Here is a 21,634-nt window from a genome sequence, read left to right as displayed (position 1 = left end):
CTGACATCTTTGGCGAAGGCTGATTTGCAGTTTGTCTGTTTTGACTGTGCAAGCATTCACAAATTGTGGCGTTGTTAAAATGTGTTGACTCGTGTGTGATTGGATTTTCAATGATTATTGAATGTGGAGAATGATCTGAGGTTGTGACATTCTATGAATACAGGGATAAGTTGTTACAGGGATGCATTCAAACAAACACTAGCTGAGGAATATTCGATGTGTGTGGATGCGTGACTGTGTGTGTTTGTGTGTGTATAAAATGCATTGCTTACTTTCGAAGTACAGCAAGTTCAGTGTCTTATGATTTTTCATTCTCTGTCACATCACTACTGTTTTTTATGTACCTTTCTAGCATTGTTTTCATTTATTTATTTTGTGTGTTGTTGTTTTTTGTTTTGTTTTTTTGTTGTTGTTGTTGTTTTTTTTTTTGTCAAGATCCTTTGAAGAGTCAGTGGGTTAGACCCTCCTTGTACTCCTTGGTGTACAACAGTTTGGTAATGGCCGGGACTGATTATACTTGTTTTTTTGTAATTGTTCAGGACCATAACAAATTCCAGGAGAAGTGATTATACTGCCCCGAGAATTGAAATTATGTGTGTGTGTGTGTGTGTGTGTGTGTGTGTGTGTGTGTGTGACTTGATTTAACGGTTAATTTCACTGTAACACATAAGAAAAAAAAAGGTTAAGTTACAATCAGAGGAGTAAAAGCATTGTCGAAAGCCACACAGAGCAACAACAGTATATGCGAGACAGAAAAGGACAAACCATTGAAGTGAATGAAATGAACGTTTTAAAACTTAACCAAAATATTAATTTATATGCATTCAGGATGCAAACAAGTCCACAGGAAGGAAAAATATGGAAATTCGGTCACAAACCCAACAAGTTACCATTTATAATAGCATGCGAAAAAAAAAACAATTTCGGGTTATTTATTCTTTAGAAAAATTCCTGACCAGATAAGTTGATATGACAAGACAGAGAAAAATTTTATCACCACATCAGTGAAGATTTGACACTCACACACACACACACACACACACACACACACATCGCATAGGATATAAGGAAGTTTTTAAATTATTGATTATTGCTAATTTAAAAAAAAAACAACAACATCAGGAACAGTCAATATGAATATTGTAGATAAGTGAGTTGATGATATTGTCGCCTCACAGCTTGCCATTAATCTGTACACAAAAGTCTGTAATTTCCAGTTTTTATTCAAACGAAATTATGCTACAAACTCGAATCCTTTATTCGAACTATCATTATTTTAAAGTTATTCAGCAAGAAATTACATCATAATTTATTTTACACTGATTTTGTGCAGCAGGAAATTGCATTTTCATCATTTTCTTTTTTTTTTACATAATTGAAGGAAAATTATGAGGCATACTTACGTCATCACCTCACTTGCATTTTCATGTCAACTGTTGGAGATCTGTTTTGCAAACAATTAACAGGAGCTTGCAATTTCATATCTTAACGAGGTTTTATCATATTTTTGATCAAATTTTCACTTTTGTGCTTTTGAAATTTCACTCAATACAAAGTACTACTTTTAACAGGTCTAGATTTCCCCTTTAAAAGAATATCTCAACAACAATCATTTGAAACGGCCATCGTCCATTAACACAAACTAATTTGCAAACACGGCAATCCAACATAGAAGATATGTATATATATATATATATACATGTATACATATATTGTTGTTGTAATCATGTCGTTATTAATAAGTAAAACAAAGGACATGTTGACATATAAACCAGGTCCATAGTCCTATTCTGGACACATGGCAGGTAATAACACACTCACAAATAACACTGTAGCTATATTCGCAACAGATTTATGAGGTTGACAACAATTACACAAAATTAATTAATTACCGTACATTTCCCCAGGCAGTACACATACACTGTATTACATTTCCGATTGCTGAAGTGTTCATCAACTGTACTATTTTTGTATTTTCCTGGAAACATATTATATAATTTTGAGTGTTTAAGTGTCATTAACCAATGACTCATTTCGTTATTTTGTCCAGGATGCTCCATCACATTTTTCTAACTGATCAAATGAAATTCGAATAAATCATCATGTCCGCGATACATGCCATTCATGCATTTCCAAAAAATTAGTGTTCGCGTGCCAATCCAATTTGACTAATTTATATACTTTTTGGATAAGTGCCAAATATTCCAGTAAATCATTACATTTATCCAATTTATGCAATAATTCTACATAATTACAACATGTTACTAGGTGCCTTTCATACTTACATGTTACATTTGTATTATTACCTAGTATTATATGTATACTATTATAGGTGTTACAAAGAACATTTCCATCTTTTGATCCTTAATAGTTCAAAACTATATATCAGAAAACACTGACATTGATATGAGCAATAGCTGAATTGTGTACAATTTTGTTGGAGGTTTAAAAATGGTAGCATAAATAAATTTCATTAAATTCAGTGACAGTGTTATCTGATGTGTAGTTTTCGAACTATTAAGGATCAAAAGTGGGATTTTTTTTTTTTTGGAACACCTAGTATATATAATAATAGTGATAATCTGGAAACGCATGACCACCCTTACCTCATGAAAGGAAAGTCGGAAAAAGAAAGGGGAGGCATATCACTGAGAATGATTATGTTTCCAGTTATCAGTGCGTTGTACAGACGTGCAAGAAAAAGAACAATATCAGCACAAGCAAAAGTATGCAGAAACGTTAGAAAATAATGGAAAGGAAGATGACTGATTTTTTTTGAAGAACAAACAGTTTCTATATTTTTGAACATTAATTTTCCTACAATGATATTGTTTGATGACCATCCAAATTAATTGATTCATGTTGTTTTGCACAGAACTTCTTGGAATCTAGTTGGATTATCGGTGTCAGGGTCACCATGCCGCGAAGGTTGGGAACATTGTCGGTATTTTGACATCAACACCAAGGAATCTGAAAATGAGGACATCTTTGTTTGAAGTGACACTACTATTTTGCTCTCGATTCTTCCGATGAACTAGTTCATGCCATGTGTAATGCTTCCTGGATGTCTCAGAAATATTACTAATTCTTGAAAACTCAGTTTTCATTAAAGATGAGGATGTGCTTATTTGACTTTGATATTTTCACTTCCTTTCTCTTTCAATGTATTACACATTAATAATTTCCTCTTTGTCCCCTTTTGGCGTCTCTGGATTCCTGGCATAGAGATATATTACTTTAGTATATATCTCTATGATTCCTGGCTATGTTGTGTTGTTGTTGTTGTTCTCGCTGCATTCTGCATATTCACGTCAGCTTTCTTCACGTCCATCTTCGCTTTGAATTCTATGTAATATGATTATGTATGTGTGTATAATCATATTCATATATATATATATATATATATATATATGTAAATGTGTGTGTGTGTGTGTGTGTGTTAGTCAGTAATAATGTAGTCTATAGAAGGAGAAAAAAGAGATTAAATTGTTCACATGGTAATGATCGAGAGATATTTTTACTTATTCCTATATCATCAAGTGGCACACTCGAGATGAACAGGCTATTAAGTATAGCTAATGGGTTAGCTCGTCTGCTTCTGGTTCTGAACTGACATAAGGTTAAACACGCACATCACACACATACACACACACACACGGGCCTACAGAGACACACATTTCTCACGTCATTGCCGATCCGAATCTGTATGATGGACGACATGCGTATTCGCTTATTACGCATATTTACGTCATAATATCATTACGTAATGAGCAATTTTGTTGTTGTTGTTGTTGTTGTTGTTGTTCAAGCATGGGGCTACAACAGCTCCATGGTTCAACGTATACCGAGGCTACGCTCTTGTGAAAAGCCAGTGTTACAAGCTACGGATAGACAGGTCACCAATATGACAAATCCACTCCATCGGATAAGCCGAGTTAGTGAATGGCTAGTGTAACGACAAACAAACAGAGTGACGCGATATTCATATAAATGCGAAAGCAAAATAGGAAAGTCATGAAAATAATAAATTTTGCATTAACCCTCTCATGCAGTGATAGTGGTCTCAGTCACATGTAATATTTGATTCAGATTAAACATGTTAAATTGATAATGAATTCACAAATCTGCTTCTCCGGCTTACAAACAGATCTATGCACTGACTGTATATATAGCAATGCACCTGATTCATTGCATAACTCGTGCACTGAATCATCTTTTCTTCTAATTTTGCCCCCCCCCCCCTTTATGGCCGACAAAAGTTACACTGTTTTAAAACCGAATTGTATTTTTTTTTTACCCTGCACATGACGGTATAATTAAAGGTCCTGTTTACCTTTGGGAGCAGTGATTTAAAAAAATGTTCAAGATATCATTTTTGATGTATAGGTCTGTTGTATCAGAAAAATCCTATCATAAAATTATAACATTTTTGCAAAAAAGCCTGAAATATAAAGAAATATCAGTATTTATCTCATTAAACCGTAACTGTATACGTTATAGTCTGGGAACGTTTTTATTATAACTACTGTTCCCATTTTGTGTATTTAACAATACGTTACATTATACGAATTCAAATTTTTACAGTGGTTGTTTCTATCCCAACTCACATTTTAGAACTATTTTACAGCACTAATGCTGGGTTTTTGTTTCTTCTGCAAATGGTAAATTATGCCTTTAAGAGTGATGAAAATTCACAAATTCACAGTATAAAAATATGGCACCTATATGAATAATGTATACAATTCCCCGGCCATTCGTAACATTATGTTATTATACGGTAAGTGCATATTTGAGTTGAATATAACAATATGATATCATAAACACTAATTTCTACCCTTTGTAGGATAGCCTGCTATAGGTTTAATTTCAATTTTCCGACACGGGGATCCGTTGTTAAAAAAAAACCCAACAAAGATAGAGATGTGATCATATTTTTGGACTGGACTCCAACAGGAAGAAGAAGACTGAGACGGAATTTCTGGGGGCATAGATTCATACGGGTGTAAAACCAGTGGAAGGCACTACTCAAGAGTTCCTCCCCCTAGTAACCGTTGATATGAAATTCTCGTTAGCTGGGGACCGGGCTGGGCAATATTGCTATACAGGGATGATACAATACGGCTGTTTCCATTGCGACTCGTAACATTTGCATAGTCATAAAATACATCATAGGGTTGATATTTCAGGTTGTTTTGCGAAAAAATGCCACCACCTTTTTACCTGATGATGTACGTGTCTTCAACTCATTATAATCATCCTTGTCATTGCTTTGATGTTTCTCTGCACTTGTAATGTATGAGTCAAATATTGTTTTAAGGTAATACTGTATTCCGTGCCAACAGAAAAGGAAACCCAAAATATAAATCATGTGTGTACATTACACATAGTACTGCAATTTTTTTATACAGCATACATTATTGGCGGAAGAGTGAGGAAGGACGCCGCAGATCACTCGTGCAAGGTTACTGAAATCTAGGCAATATATCCTGAAGTCTACTAAATTAGACAAATTCAATAAAGAAAGAGAACAGGATATAATTTGCTCATGAAACACCCTCCCCCACCCCCTCTTATCACTGTGCGTATCATGCGCACACCGCGGCCCCCACTAGACCTTTAATCCGTATTGCGTCAACATTACAAATCCCACAGGGTCGTGATAATAGTGTACCACGCTGCCTGTCGTGTGCAGTCGTTGTCTTGTGGGCGTGGGCATAAATCAAGGCATCCGACGTCTACGACACGCATTTGTTATAAGCTACTGAAAACCAACCAATCAGGGACACTCACGCTCCCATTGTCGAACATTTCCCGTTCAGTGAACTTGAAGAGGAAGAGAAGAACGCTGCTCGAATTACTACCGACTTGCTGTAGAAAGAGAAAAGCCGTGTTCCGAATTGGGACCACAGCTTATCTGCCTCTTTTGAAGATCAGTCTTAGACCTAGCTCTGGGAATATCAACATTCGACTTGGACTAAGAGGTGAGCTAGCATTTATCGTTTACTGCGAATGTTTATACTAAAAGCTCATATTGATGTCTTGAAAAATCACCGTGCGTGATAGTCGATGTGTGCGGCCATCTCTTTGGCGAGACCCAACCTCAGTCTCGCGGGTAGCGTCCATACTTCAGGCAAGCATTGCTCGCTGCAAAGCGCTATAAATGTGGACAGCTACGCTGCTGTAGGTTTACGTGAATTCCATTTCGTTGTGTTCTGTAAATTTTCAGCTTTTCGCTTTGAGAATGGTGTTTTTCATAAGTAGTCAAAATTATTTCGCGTGAGTAATAGATAACTAAAGTGCGGTTAAGGCAAGGTGTCCACTTCACTGGAAGCAAGCACACTTTTTATTTCTTAATATTTTTCTTCAATATCATCTTTACTATTAATAGTATTATTCTGAAGAATAAACAAATATAACGGCCCTTGGTATACCATGGACTATTAAACTAGAGAGTGTAACCGCCGATGGTGCTTGAGTGCCTACCAGACGATGGTCATAACACATACATTTTGCTTGAGTGTTTTTTATATGCGATGTTGATTTTCGAATCAGTGCTGTCATATTCACGCTGGTCAATATATTCCTCTATTGTTATATACTATATGGGTTAATTCGATGTGATGGTATGAATGCAAGTCTGTTGAGTTGTGTAGCAATCAAATTTTTCGGGTACATAGCAAGCTCACCGCATTGATTAGTAAACGACAAACAAAGGTAATAACGATTCTTAACTGGCAAGACTTTCTTTTTAAGGTCGCTTTATAGTCTTTAGATTAGATGGGTATAGAGTTCGATTGTATATAGCGCAGTTTTGGGGTAGCTGCTGGCATAATTATGATCCACTCTTTCCCTTGATGTCTCGGAGAGAAATACAATTGTAAATCAATATACTGAAAACGTGATTGTTTACTTTATTGAAAGTAAAAGATTGAACATTCGCAAAACACATTAGGCGTGTTTGCCTTGCTGTTTGGCACTAGCGTTCGCAATCGCAGAATCAGAAACCCATAGCAATAATAATGATTGTTTCATATAATTATGCTTAGTAAGATATTGGTTGTTAAAGGGATGGTACAGTTTCGGTTTAGATAGGGCTTTAGGTTTACAACGTTTTTTTTTTTTTTTAATTCAATGATGATTTTTTTTTTTTTAGATAATGAGAAACCTCATATAATATGAAAGAGCACATATATAATTCTAAGAGAAATTTAAAGTTTACGATAAAAATTGATTTTAAAATGGCTGAGATATCCCAAACAAAGCAATCCTATAGTAAAAGGTGGGACCCACCTTTAACAGGATCGCTGTGTTTTACTTTGATTTTGGATATCTCAGCCATTTCAAAACCGGTTTTCTTCGAATTTAACTTTGAAATCCTCTTACAATGGTAGGGATTCGAGTTTTTTCTAGTTCTATGTATCTTGAAGAAAAAAAGTTAAAGGCTGAATTTCCACCTCAGCCGATATACCATCCCTTTATCCACCGCTTCTCTTTTCGCATGATTTTGACATTCACATTACTAGTAACTCGGCGTATAACCAAATTAGTATTTGGCCACACTTAAAAGCCGCAGTTTTCCTTCCATTGTCGATCACGATTCCCGGAACGAGCGTAGGATTTCGTGTCGGCCTAATAATCGGTAAAACGTCATTGAAGGGAAAATGTTTTCTTAGATAAATTATCCAAGAGAAAATTATGAATTAAACCGAATAAAGCTTTCATTACACACAGACATGCACACCAACTGGTCAAGAAAATTGAGAAACCATTAATAATATTACGTTAAAAAAAAATGAAAGTTGATTCGAAACGTGGGGGCAAACACAGTCTTTTGCATATTATTCATTCAGTGTTACACCAGTAAAACCTTCATATATACTATATAACCTAAATATATACTCTTTATTCTGATGAACATCTCCGCTGGCCCCATTATTAGGTAAGAAACCGAAAGAGCACGCTGGATGCATAACATACTAGTAGCCTGTTGCAACAGTTATAGGCCTAAATTCAGGTGATTGATATTTCCCTTATTCCCCTCGTTTTCCCTGCAGTCATCAACAGATCCCATTATGACTGACAGAAAGGCCGTGGTCAAGAACGCTGACATGTCCGAGGACATGCAGCAGGACGCTATCGAGTGCGCCACCCAGGCTATGGAGAAGTTCAACATCGAGAAGGACATCGCGGCCTTCATCAAGAAGGAGTTCGACAAGAAGTACAACCCAACTTGGCACTGCATTGTGGGTAGGAATTTCGGCAGCTACGTCACGCACGAGACAAAACACTTCATCTACTTCTACCTTGGACAAGTCGCCGTTCTCTTGTTCAAGTCAGGCTAGTTTGGGACAAAAGTGATGTGATTTCATTCGCTATCTTCTCATTGAACTTGGATCAGCATTCGTAACGGTTATCCACGAGATTTCTTTTTCTCTTCTTTTAATATCGACCGAGGATAACCAAGGAGGTACCTCCTTGGGATAACAAACTAATCAAGACGGTGTACCGCTGATGTTTGAAGACACCATGTTATCAACTTCTGATTGGACTATGATCCACGAATGTTTACTAGTCTGTCAAGAAGGCATGCATTGGACATTATTATCAGGTACTTCGGACTCACTTGGGGAGTATTTACACGCCTAAATCCATATTGGTTAAAATTGACTGTTATTAATTGGTATGGTAGTATCAATGGCTGTCTCCTACTGTAGCGACACTTTACAATAATACATATTGCATGGACAAATGACTTTTCGCCTATTTCGTTTCGTGACGGTTCGAAATAGAGTGATTGGCTCTTTTGTTGATATATCCCAAGTCAATAGGTCCGTATCAGCCTGCACGGGCATTATAATCATGATCGCAATACAAGCTTTCCTGCTTTTTTTCATCATTTCCTTTTATTGTGGTGTTGCAACTCGTTTGTTTTTCATTCAGAATAGTCCTTCCATTTTATTGGTTGAATATAAATTATACTGTATGGTGGATAATTGATGCACTGTTAAGTTATTTCATGTAACACCGTTACACCATCGTCAACTTGCAGTGACTTTTGTCTCTATCATATCTTATTCAATGTTTGGCACCAAAATGTATAATAAGATGCGAAAAGAAAATGAGCTGATTTGTGAATGTGTCAAAATTAGACAGGACTTCAATAGAGGACTAAAAAAATGCGTCCACTGTCAATGACCGTGACGTGGCGTTGTGAAAACCATCTGAGAAAGAGATTAGGCCTACTGCTTTGATCTCATATACATCGGTCACAAAAACCAGGCCTTACAAGTCACAATGTCGTTTATCTCTCATCATTAACAACTCGAGAATCGAAGTACAAAATTGTATCTTATATTCAAACATTGTAAGTTATTATCGCGGCAAATTTAAAGTCTATTTTGGGATTAGTCGATTCATTCCCTTGATTACCATTCTCAAAAACGTCCCGTTTGCTAAATCTTTATAGCAAGGACGTCATATGTGTATGTGTCATAGACTTGTGGACATTTATGTTATTTCTTATGCCGATTTTGCTTCTGCATTAAGTACAACGTTTCTTTCCGAAAAAAAAATAATATGATATTGGCTTTCTGTGACCTGAGGTCTGAATGAAAAAAAAAAACACACCAAAAACTCAGAAATTGTTATCTTTTTTTTTTTGTCTTGCAATGTGCTAACCCTCTTTGACTAATATTGACAATGTGATGATGCAAACACTTCTTGAATAGAAATGTAACATTGTATCACAGCCACATACTTCGATGTAGTACAAAGCCCTTATCAAGATACATATTCTATATTAAAGAGGGCATTTGGGTGCCCTGTTCAATTTCTTAACGTCTGTTGATCAATCGCCTACTTTTTTTTTCTATACCTGCTTAGTGTTTGATCAGAGAAGAATGCGTGAATTATCATGTGAGGTTGATTTGTGTGTGTGTGTGTGTGTGTGTGTGTGTGTGTGTGTGTGTGGAAAGCTATCCTTATTGAATTGATTTATTTGTGAATGTGTCATAATTGAACAGGACTTCAATACACCTGTATACCGAAGACTAAAAAATGCGTCCACTCTCAATGACCGTGACATGGTGTTGTGAAAACCATCTGTGAAAGAGATTCGACGTACTGCTTTGGTCTCATATATTTACATCGGTTACTAAGATCAGGCCTTACAAGTTGAATCCTTTCTAAGGATGTCGTTTGAAGAATTGGGTCCTTCACAATGACTTCACATGGAATAATCGATTAAGATTAAATTGATAATGACTTCAAAAATCTGCTCCTCACTTAAATACAAATAGATGTATGCACTGACATATTATAGCGATGAACCTGATTCATTGCATAATCGATGCACTTGGTTCAGTGCATGATTAATTCGCCTAACCGTCCTTTCTTCTAATTTTGCCACCCCCCCCCTCCCCGTTATGGCCGACATAAGTTGCAGTGTTTTAACCGGATCGTAGGTTGTTGTGTTTTTACCCAGCACATGACAGTATAATTGTTTTAAGATACTTGGTGAAAATTCACATATTCATATTATATGCATGTAGTATAAATGGAGGCACCCACATGGGTGTGCATTCATTCGTAATATTTTGTAATTTTACGATAAGTGCATATTTTAGTTAAATATAGTATAATATGTATTATGGACACCCAGTAATTCTGCAATTCTAGAGCAGGCATTTTTTCTTTGTTGAGGTATTGTCGCAAAGGAATTTAATGATCATAATAATGAATACATAAGATAACTTGCTAACTTATAATTGTCCATTTTGTGGGATACATTTAACGAGAAAAGGTGCATTTCTACTAGTAGGATAATGTAGGTTTAATCTATATTTTCCCACACGGGATCCGTCATGTCCGTTGTAAACAATAACAATAATGGGGAAAACAAACAAAGATAGATATGTGTTAATATTTTTGGACTGCACTCCAACCGGAAGAAGTAGAATGACTATACAAGGCGGAATTTCTGGGGGCATATATTCAGAAAACTAATAATGGAAGACTAGGTACTAAATCATTAAGAGTTCCTCCCCCATGATATGAAATTCTCGTTAGCTGGGAACCCGGGTTTTGGATAATAATAATAATATGTACATTACGACTGTTACCATTACGATTGTAAAATTTGCATAGCCTTTCAAGTACATCATAGGGTTGTTATTTCTGCAATTTATTTTGCGAAAAATGCCACCATCTTTTTACCTTATGATGTATCTTCAACTCATTATAATCATCCTCTTCATTGCTTTGATGTTTCGCTGCACTTGTAATCTTTGAGTCAAATGTTATTTTAAAGGGACTATATTGTACTGGTTCGAGGTGAGGATTCAGCTTAAAACGTTTAGCAAGCTATTAAATTTAGAAACCATTCTATGAAAATCCAATGTTAAAGAGCATACAATTCTAAGGGGAAACAAAAGTTTATTTGGTGAAATCGGTTTTGGAGTGACCGAGGTATCTAAAAACAAGGAAATACAATGAGATACTAATAAAATATATTGAATAAAATATCTTAAGGCCAATATGTGTGTTCATTACATATAGTGCTGCAATTTATATAGCATATATCATTGACGAAAGAGTAAGGAAAGACGTCGAAGATCCAAGGTTACTGAAATCTAGGCAATGTCCTCTGAAGTAAACTACATCGAACGAAAACATTGAAGAAACATACAGTAACCGGATATAATTTGTTCATTTAACACGACACGAAACACCCCCCCCCCCCCCTTATCACTGTGCGTATCATGCGTATACCGGAGCCCCACTAGACCTTTAACCCTATAAAGCCCAAAGGAGAGGGGGGGGGGCACATTATGCCCCCTAACATATTTTCATTTGCCACTCCTATACACTTTACCCGATTTCAACCAAATTTGATGACTTATTGCAAACATTTTGATATATAATTTAGATATGTCCAATATTGCTGTTGTCATGGTAACCGTAAACTAACAACCATGTTCGTCACATTTTGCATGATATTCTGTTCCAATTTCAGTTAACAATATAATGGATGAAATGGGGTCTTAATTCTTGGCTGTAATTTGCTGAAGGACCAAGATGTGAGGTAATTATGGTTGTGAATTACGCTGAAATGGTCTTCTTATTATTTCCTTTATTTTTTATATGACATAGGCATCAAACGATAGATATAATAGAAAAAAAAATCGAAAACACAGCATTTTTCAAAGACTACCCTTTTATTTTGTATTATCTTCACACAAGTTTTGCCTCTGATATCATTTGTTTATCGTAATATTATCAATCTGCAAACTAAAAATTCAATATTTTGGAAATATGAAATGTGATACCAATATGTGTACATTTCCAAATTCTTCATATATTGGTAAATAGCGCCTTCAGTGGATGACCTTGAATATTTTTAGATGTTGTGTCATGTAGAGTATACTAGTAAGTTGCTCTACCCATGTGCCTAATATGACGGTCATACATCATACAATAAAGAATTTATATAGGTTCACAATGTGCTCCCCCCCCCCCCCTTGGGCCTTGAAGGAGTCAAAATAGCTTGGTCTTTATAGAGTTAATCCGTATTGCGCCAACATTACAAATCCCACGGGGTCGTGAATAGTGAACAGTCCAGGAAACTCGATAGGAGATGTTCGGGACCGAATTTGTTTTCCTCGATTTAGCCGATACCTCGCTATATCAATAGGCATAAAAAAGCATAACATAAAGATATTAATTTCCACATGTGGGACTGCCCATCACCTCACAATCAATATTGCTATTGATTGAGGGAATTACTCACCGTTATGGGTGAGAAGATGTTCTTCGCCTGTGAAATCAAATATCAAGAATGCGTTTCTTAATGGATGTTCGAATTTGTAAATGAATAGCTTGCAATCGTGCCACGAAAGCTCTAACATGTTCTTCACATTGCTGTGTGTATTATGTGACACATATTGTATATTCATTCGAAAAATTATGTTTGCGTGTGTTAAGGTGGGGAATTCCCTAGCACATTGTAGCTGGTGTACATAGAAAGCCAATCACAGCATCAGGGGGCGTTTCATCAACGAGTTCGTCGGAGGTTTTCACCGACAAATTTGCAATCAGCCAATCAGACACAAGGATTTCAGTAGCTTTGCAAATTTGTCGGAGAAAACCTCCGACGAACTCCTTGATGAAACACCCCCCAGATTGCCTCACACCTGCTATACGTCATGATGATGTAATGTCGTGTATGCATATTATGGCCGTACAATATTCGAAGCACATTCTCTGCATGTATCAATGCGTTCGCGCGCACGCACACACACACACACACAAACAAACGTACAACATTGGTGCTAGGTAGAGTGCACTGAAGAAAATACATGTGTACGTGTACAAGACACAGTAGTTGCATCGAGCTTTACTATCTTGGAACATGACCATACAGGCAAAGACTTGTGTGTAGAAGGAAATTTGGGACCGAGAAAGTTTCCTCGTAAAAACCGATATCTCATTATAGCAGTGTTCGTTATATACCGAGTTTCCCCTGCCATGGACTAGTGTATGCCATTTCCACGCTGCCTGTCGTGTGCCAGTCGCTGTCTTGTGGGCGTGGGCATAATTTATTCAAGGCATCCGACTGCGACACACAATTTTTTTTTTTTTTGTTACATAAAAGGTATGGAAAAATCAACCAATCAGGAACGCTCATGCTCCGTCGAACATTTGCCGTTTATGTTAGGAAAGTGGTAGGAATGTAAGGAAAGTGTTCGGAAAGTGGGAGCCGCCCATTCTCCTCAATCTTCGGCCCATAAAACCAGCCATGTTCCGAATCGACAATCACAGATTATCCGCTTCTTTGGAAGATCACCCTTAGTCCTAGCACAGGGAATATATCAACATTCTAATTGGATTAAAAGGTGAGCATTTATAGTTTACTCCGAATGTTTATACTAAAAGCTCATGTTGACGTCTTTGAAAAAACCACCGTGCATAGTCGATGTCTGCGGCCATCGAGACCCACGACTGTCTCGTGGGTAGCGTCCATGTTTCAGACAGGGAGTTATTCCTCGCTCCGTAGGGCTCACACGGGTAAATAATTCCCCACAGAGACGTGTGTTAAAATTCAAAATTCCAAAAAAAAATCTGTAAATTAGCTGAGAGAAATGAGGTGTTTCATCTTCAATAACCTGGATACAGTGGCGTATCATAGGGAAAACGGCGCCCGGGACAAGCACGAAAATTGCGCCCCTAATTTCTGAAAAAGTGTTCAACCCCAACCCCATCCCAGTAGGGACTTAAAACAAAGTCCACATGATATGCTTTTTCAAGCTTTTTAAAGGGGTCTTTTGAGGGTGATTTAAATGTAATGAATTTTGATAGATTTTGGCGAGCGAGCGCAAAATTTTGGTATTTCAGATTACAAAACATGGAATTCTTGTCATTTTTTGCCAATCAAATCTTACAATTCCAATCAAGATATAGTGACGGCCTTATAGATAACGATTTATACCAACAAACTGCATGAGGAATTTCAAAAGTACTCTAAATTAGTATACGCGCGAGTTAGCCGAAATTTGTTTCCACGTCATCATCACCTTTTGTTCTTATCTCTTTTATCTTTCTTTTTCTTATAAATTTTGGCGAGCGAGCGCAGCGAGCGAGCAGAAAATTTTTGTATTTCAGCTTACAAAACATGGAATTCTTGTCATTTTTTGCTTGTCAAATCTTACAATTCTTCAAGATATAGTGACGACCTTATAGATAACGATTTATACCAACAAACTGAGGACTTATAATACTAGTACTCTAAATTAGTACGACCGAGTGAGCCGAAATTTGCATATTTCCGCGTCATCATTACGTTTTGTTCTTATCTTTTTTAATTTGTTTTTTTGCTCCCCCCCCCCCCATAAGCATGTTCGAAACCGTTGGCGTCCTCTCTTGATCCAATCGACGATCGCTTCAGAACGAATGAAATTGCAGCCGCTGCTCCGTGTAACATTTTTCCTGCTTAATATAAAATGACATGTGTGAACACAATAGACATTGTCATTTTGTGCGCGCGTCATCGTCACGTTTTGTTCTTATCTTCTTCTTTTCTTTTCTTTTTTTTTTGGATAAATTTTGGCGAGCGAGCCGAAAATTTTTGTATTTCAGCTTGCAACACATTGAATTCTTGTCATTTTTTTGCTTATTTAATTTTACAATCCTAATCAAGATAATAGTGACGGCCTTATAGATAACGACTTATACCAAGAAACTGTGGACTTGAAAAAAAAATACTCTAAATTATAAGAGCAAGTGAGCCGAAATTTGCATATTTCCTCGTCATCATTACGTTTTGTTCTTATCTTGCTTGATTTTTTTTTGCGCCCCCTTCCCCCCCCCCCCCATGTTCGAAACCGTTGGCGCATTCTTTTGATCCAATTGGCGATCACTTCAGAACGAAAGAAATTGTAGCCGCTGCTCCGTGAAACATTTTGCTTGCTAAATATAAAATGACATGTGTGAACACAATAGACATTGTCATTTTGTCCGCGTCATCATCACGTTTTGTTCTTACCTTCTTTATTTATATAAATTTTGGCGAGCGAACGCAGCGAGCGAGCCGAAAATTTTTGTATTTCAGCTGACAGAGCATGGAATTCTTGTGTGAACACAATAAACATTATCATTTTGTCCGCGTCATCATCATGTTTTGTTTTTATCTTGCTTGATTTGGTTTTCTGCCCCCCCCCCCCCACCATTCTCCCTCCCCCCCCCCCTTTTTCCCGGCGAGTTTTTTTTTTTCTTCTTTTTCTTTTTTCTTTTTCCTTCTTCTTCGCTGCTTTTTTTTTTCTTCTTTTTTTTCGTTTTTTTTCCCGTTTTTTGCTCCCCTAAGGAGTGGCGCCTGGGGCTCGTGCCCCCCCTTGCCCCCCTCCCCCCTCCTAGATACGCCACTGTCTGGACAAGTAAGCCATACCCTGTCATCCATCAAATTTCCAAGGCAGGTTCTTCAGCTTAAACTCTGTCCAAGGGTCCGCAAAGCCAGACTACATGGACTACGAGTACTTGTCACTCAAAAAATCACCTATTTCCCGTACACTCACCCAATGAAATGGTCCCTTCAAATTCCATGAGAAAAGCTTTCATCCTCCAACAAAAATGCAGTGTGTAGAGGAATTCATACTTACGATCTGCAGCTATTCAGTTTTATGCCAAACTGTATTATTATTTTTAATTAATATTTTTCTTCATGTATTTTGGTATCTTTGGTAAATTTGCGAAGGAGTCTGGGACATTCCATTTTATTTACAGGTGTGAGCCCTATAAAGCTCTTAAATGTGGACGGATACGCTGTTCTGTAGGTTTACGTGAATTCCGTTTCGTTGTGTTCTGTATTTTTTTTTTTCGGCTTTTCGCATTGAGAATAATGTTTTTCATAATTCTATCGAAGACAATTGTAGCCAAATTAACTCGCGTGAGTCATTGATAACTAAAGTGTGGTTAAGGCAAGGTGTCTACTTCACTGAAAGCGAGCACACGTTTTATTCCTTATGTATATATATATATATATATATATATATATATATATTTTCTTTTTTCTTTGGTCTTCAATATCACCTTATCAAAACGGTCCTTGGAATGGACTGAACTAGAGAGTGTTACCGCCGATTGATTGTGCGATTGAGCGTTGATTGCCAGACGATGGTCATAAAGCATAAATTTCGCTTGAGTATACATATAACCATGTTGATTTTCGACCTTAAATGACCTGACGATGCTGTCATATTCATGCTGGTCAATATGTTCCTCTATATTGTTATACTATGAATTTATTCAGTGTGATGGTATGAATGCAAGACTGTTGTGTAACAATCATTTTTTTTTTCGGGTACACAAGCTCACCGTATATATCGATTAGTAAACAACGACAAAAAACAATGTTTCTTAACTGGGCATGCAATACTTTCTTTTTTTCTATATAGTTTAGGTCACTTTATAGTATTTTACTAGTAGATTAAATGGGTAAGTTAAAGAGTTCTGTTGTATATAACGCAAATTTTGGGGTGACTGTTGCCATTTCTCTACCTTAATTGATGTCTCAGAGAAAAATAATTCTTCACTGTAAACGTGATTGTTTACTTTATTTGCATTAAAAGATTGAACATTCGCAAAACATTTTCACTTTTTTTGCCCTGCTGTTTGGCAGTAGCATTCACGATCGCAGGATCAGAGACCCACAGCAGTACAAAGAAGGGTTTCGTAATCATGTTCAGAAAAATGATTGGCTGTTAAGCTGAGATCCGCTTCTAGTTTTACATGATATTAGACGTTCTGTTTAAGTTTAAGTAAATCAATATTTGGCCACACACACAAGCCGCAATTTTTCTTCCTTGTCGATCATTGCAATTTCCGGAACAAGCGTATTGCATTAGTGTCGGCCTAATAATCGGTAAAACGTTTCCTGAAAAGGGATCTAGATCTAGGAGAAAAGTATATGCAGTAAACTGAATGAAACTTTCAAGACGCACGGACATACACACCAAAATGATTGAGAAATTAAAGAAACCTTTAATAATATTACGTAAAATCAAGGCAAGTGGCAAAATGTGTCTCGCCCATTCGTGTAGAAGTTAATTTTTTTCTAAAGCCCGGAAGTTCATTGACCCCGCCAATGACCTTTGACCTTGGGATGACCTTCAACTCCCAAGGGACTCTAACCAGCTAAGTTTGGTCACAAACGGACATATGGATCAAGAGTTATCAGCCATAATTGAAATGCATCGTAAAAACTTAGCATTGAACCCAAAAAGTTCGTTGGCCCCCTGTCTGTGACCTTTGACCTTGTGATGACCTTCGACTCCCCAAGGGACATCTACCATCCAAATTTAGTAACAAACGGACATAGTGATCAATAGTTATGGGCCATAATCGAAAAGCGGTAAAAGTTCGTTGACCCCTGTCTGTGACATTTGACCTTTTTATGACCTTCAACTCCTTGAGGGACGTCTACCATCCAAGATTGGGAACAAACGGATGTATACATCAAAGTTATGAGCCATAATCGAAAAGCAACGTATAAACTTAACATTGGGTCCTAAAGTTCATTGATCCCTGCCTGTGACCTTTGACCTTGAGGTGACCTTCATGTTTTAGTAAAATGTGTAGCTTTGTATTACCCCTCTTCCTTTGAAGTTTGATTGACATTGAAGTTGAGAGTTATTCAAGTTTTTGTAGCGTTACGGACGACGGACGGACAGACGCTGCAGGCGATCCCTTAGTCTCCCACCTCCTGTGGACTCAAAAAAAAAAAAAAAAACAACCCAAAGTTGATTCGAAACGTAGGGGCAAACATAGTTTTTTTACATAATCATTCATTCAGTGTTACACGCGCTAAAGCCTGTAATGGGCTTTCATTTTGGTTAGCATTTCTATTGGCCTCAGTACATCAAGAAACCAAAAGAGCACGCTGCAGATGCATAACAGAGCCTGTTGCAGCAGTAGGCTTAAGGGACAAGTTCACCTTCATAGACATGTGGGTTGAGTGAATGCAGTAATATTAGTAGAACACATCAGTGAGAGTTTGAGGAAAATCGGACAATCCGTTCAAAAGTTATGAATTTTTGAAGTTTCTGCTCAGTCACGGCTGGATGAAAAGACTAAGTAAGCTTGTGATGATACATGAGTACAACGATATAAAGAAAGAATAAAGAAAATTCAACATATTTCCATTTTTCTTGCATAACAAAAGAACACTCGACTTCTCTCTTTCAGAAGGCAGGGGGAATAATATTACCCTTAACATACGTCAGTAGCAAGTCGAAGAAATGTGCACTTTATTCAAAAAGTAAAGTTTTGTGAAATTCTCTTTTTATTTTCTTTATATAGTTGCACGCATGTGACATCATACCCTGTAGTAGTCTTCTCATCCAGCAGTGACTGCGCAGATATTTAAAATATTTATAACTTTTGAACGGATTGTCCGATTTTCCTCAAACTTTCACTGATGTGTTCTACTAGTATTGCTGCATTCTCTCAATCCTAATGTATATGAAGGTGGACTTGTCCTTTAAATTTAGAAGATTGATATTCCCCTTATTCCTCTCGTTTTCGCTGCAGTCATCTACAGATACCATTATGACTGACACAGCGTCAGTGGTCAAGAACGCTGACATGTCCGAGGAAATGCAGCAGGACGCTATCGAGTGCGCCATCCAGTCTATGGACAAGTTCGAAATCGAGACGGACATCGCGGCTTACATCAAGAAGGAGTTCGACAGGAAGTACAACCCAACTTGGCACTGCATTGTGGGAAGGCATTTCGACAGCGACGTCACGCACGAGTCAAAATACTTCATCTACTTCTATCTTGGACAACTCGCCGTTCTCTTGTTCAAGTCAGGCTAGTTTGGGACAAATTTAATGATGTGATTTCATTCGTTATCTTCTCATTGAACTTGGATCAGCATTCTTAGGGGTTTATACGAGATTTCTTTTTCTCTTCTTTTGATATTGACCGAGGATAACAAACTAATCAAGTGCATCGCTGATGTTTGAAGACACCATGTTATCAACTTCTGATTGGACTGTGATCCATGATTGTTCACTAGTCTGTCAAGAAGACATGCATCGGACATTATTATCAGGTACTTCGGACTCACTTAGGGAGTATTTACACGCCTAAGTCCAGATTAGTTGAAATGGACTGTTATTTCTTTGTCTAATTGTATGTTGTTGTTATTTTAAAGATCGAAAGAAGAGAGAGAGGGAGAAATGGGGCCCTATACAAATAATTTGCCCCAGACAGCACTTATAACATAAAACAAACATTATAGAATCTAATTGTATCCGTGGTTTCTCCTTGCGACAATTTACAATTATACGTATTGCATGAGCAATTTATTTTTCGCCTATTTTTCGGATTTTTCGTTTCGTGACGGTTCGAAATAGAGTGATTGGCTCTTTTGTTGATATATCCCAAGTCAATAGGTCCGTATCAACCTGCACGGGCATTATAATCATGATCGCAATACAAGCTTTCCTATTTTTTTTTCATCATTTCCTTTTATTGTGGTGTTGCAACTTGTGTGTTTTTCATTCAGAATTGTCCTTCCATTTTATTGGTTGAATATAAATTATACTGTATGGTGGTTGATTGATGCACTGTTAGGTTATTTCATGTAACACCGTTACACCATCGTCAACTTGCAGTGACTTTTATCTTTATCATATCTTATTATGTTTGGCACCAAAATGTATACTAAGATGAGAAAAGAAAATGAGTCGATTTGTGAATGTGTCAAAATTAGACAGGACTTCAATAGAGGACTAGAAAATTGCGTCCACTGTCAATGACCGTGACGTGGCGTTGTGAAAACCATCTGTGAAAGAAATTAGGCCTACTGATTTGGTCTCATATACATCGGTCACAAAGACCAGGCCTTACAAGTCACGATGACGTTTACCTTTCATTATTAACAACTCGAGAATCGTAGTATCTTATATTTAAACATTGCAAGTTACTATCGCGGCAAGTTTAAAGTCAATTTTGGATTAGTCGATTCATTCCTTTGATTACCATTCTCAAAAACGTCCCGCTTGCTAAATCTTTATGACAAGGACGTCATATGTGCATGTATCGTAGACTTGGACATTTATATTATTTCTCATGCCGATTTTGCCTCTGCATTACGTACAGCATTTCTTTCCGAAAAAAAGAAAAAATATATATAACATAATACTGGTTGTTCTGTGACCTGAGGTCTGAATGAAAAAACAAACTCAGAAATTGTTATCTTTTTTTTTTTGTCTTGCAATGTGGCAACCGTATATATCTGACTAATTGACAATGTGATGATGCAAACACTTCTTGAATAGAAATGTAACATTGTATCACAGCCACATACTTCGATGTAGTACAAAGCCCATGTGCTATAATATTATTAAAGAGGGCATTTTGGATGCCCTGTTCAATTTCTTAGCGTCTGTTGATCAATCGCGTACTTTTTTTTAATCTATATACCTGCTTAATGTCTGGTCAGAGAAGAATGCGTGAATTAGGTTATTTTGTGTGTGTGTGTGTGTGTGTGTGTGTGTGTGTGTGTGTGTGTATGTGTGTGTGTGTGTGTGTGTGTGTGTGGAGAGAGAGAGAGAGAGAGAGCTATCCTTATACCGTGCCGTGTTCTGTTTCCGCATATAGCTGCACTTTCAAAGCAATCGCCCGACATAAAACAACAATAATATCCACACAACTCGATCAGGTATTTCTGTACATGACTGTAACCCCGAAATTGCATGACGTTCTTTCAAAAACTGAACATGCTAAATGGGTTTTAAGGAACTGGTAAACAAGTAGTGTGACACAGTGTTACATGTCAGTGGCAAGAATACTACATGTATCTCCAAAAACCGGCAATGTTCGAAATACATGTATACATTTTTGCATCTTCACCAATGTTCACAACAACTTGATAAAAATTAACGGAGTTACATGTCAAAAACCGATTTTTTGTTGAGATGGAATTCTAATCACCTGAAACGTGAATACATGGGAGTCGTATAATGAATATTGATGAATATCAAATTCGTTTGTGTGTGTGTGTGTGTGTGTGTGTGTGTGTGTATGTGTGTGTTACGTAAGTAACAATAAATCGAAATATTTGCAGGGCCTCTCTGA

At 37.1% G+C, this 21,634-nt stretch overlaps 2 pseudogenes; both read left to right on the top strand.

Moving 5' to 3' along the window:
- The first annotated feature begins 5,806 nt into the window (after window positions 1-5,806).
- Window positions 5,807-9,837, top strand: LOC140227572 (dynein light chain 2, cytoplasmic pseudogene; annotated as a pseudogene).
- A 3,935-nt stretch (window positions 9,838-13,772) lies between these two features.
- On the top strand, window positions 13,773-19,682 carry LOC140226927 (dynein light chain 2, cytoplasmic pseudogene; annotated as a pseudogene).
- Window positions 19,683-21,634: the final 1,952 nt, after the last annotated feature.

This window comes from Diadema setosum, chromosome 4, assembly GCF_964275005.1.
Source record: "Diadema setosum chromosome 4, eeDiaSeto1, whole genome shotgun sequence".
Taxonomy (NCBI): domain Eukaryota; kingdom Metazoa; phylum Echinodermata; class Echinoidea; order Diadematoida; family Diadematidae; genus Diadema; species Diadema setosum.
The sequence above is the reverse complement of the archived record's forward strand: the minus strand, read 5'-3'. Positions and strand labels throughout refer to the sequence as shown.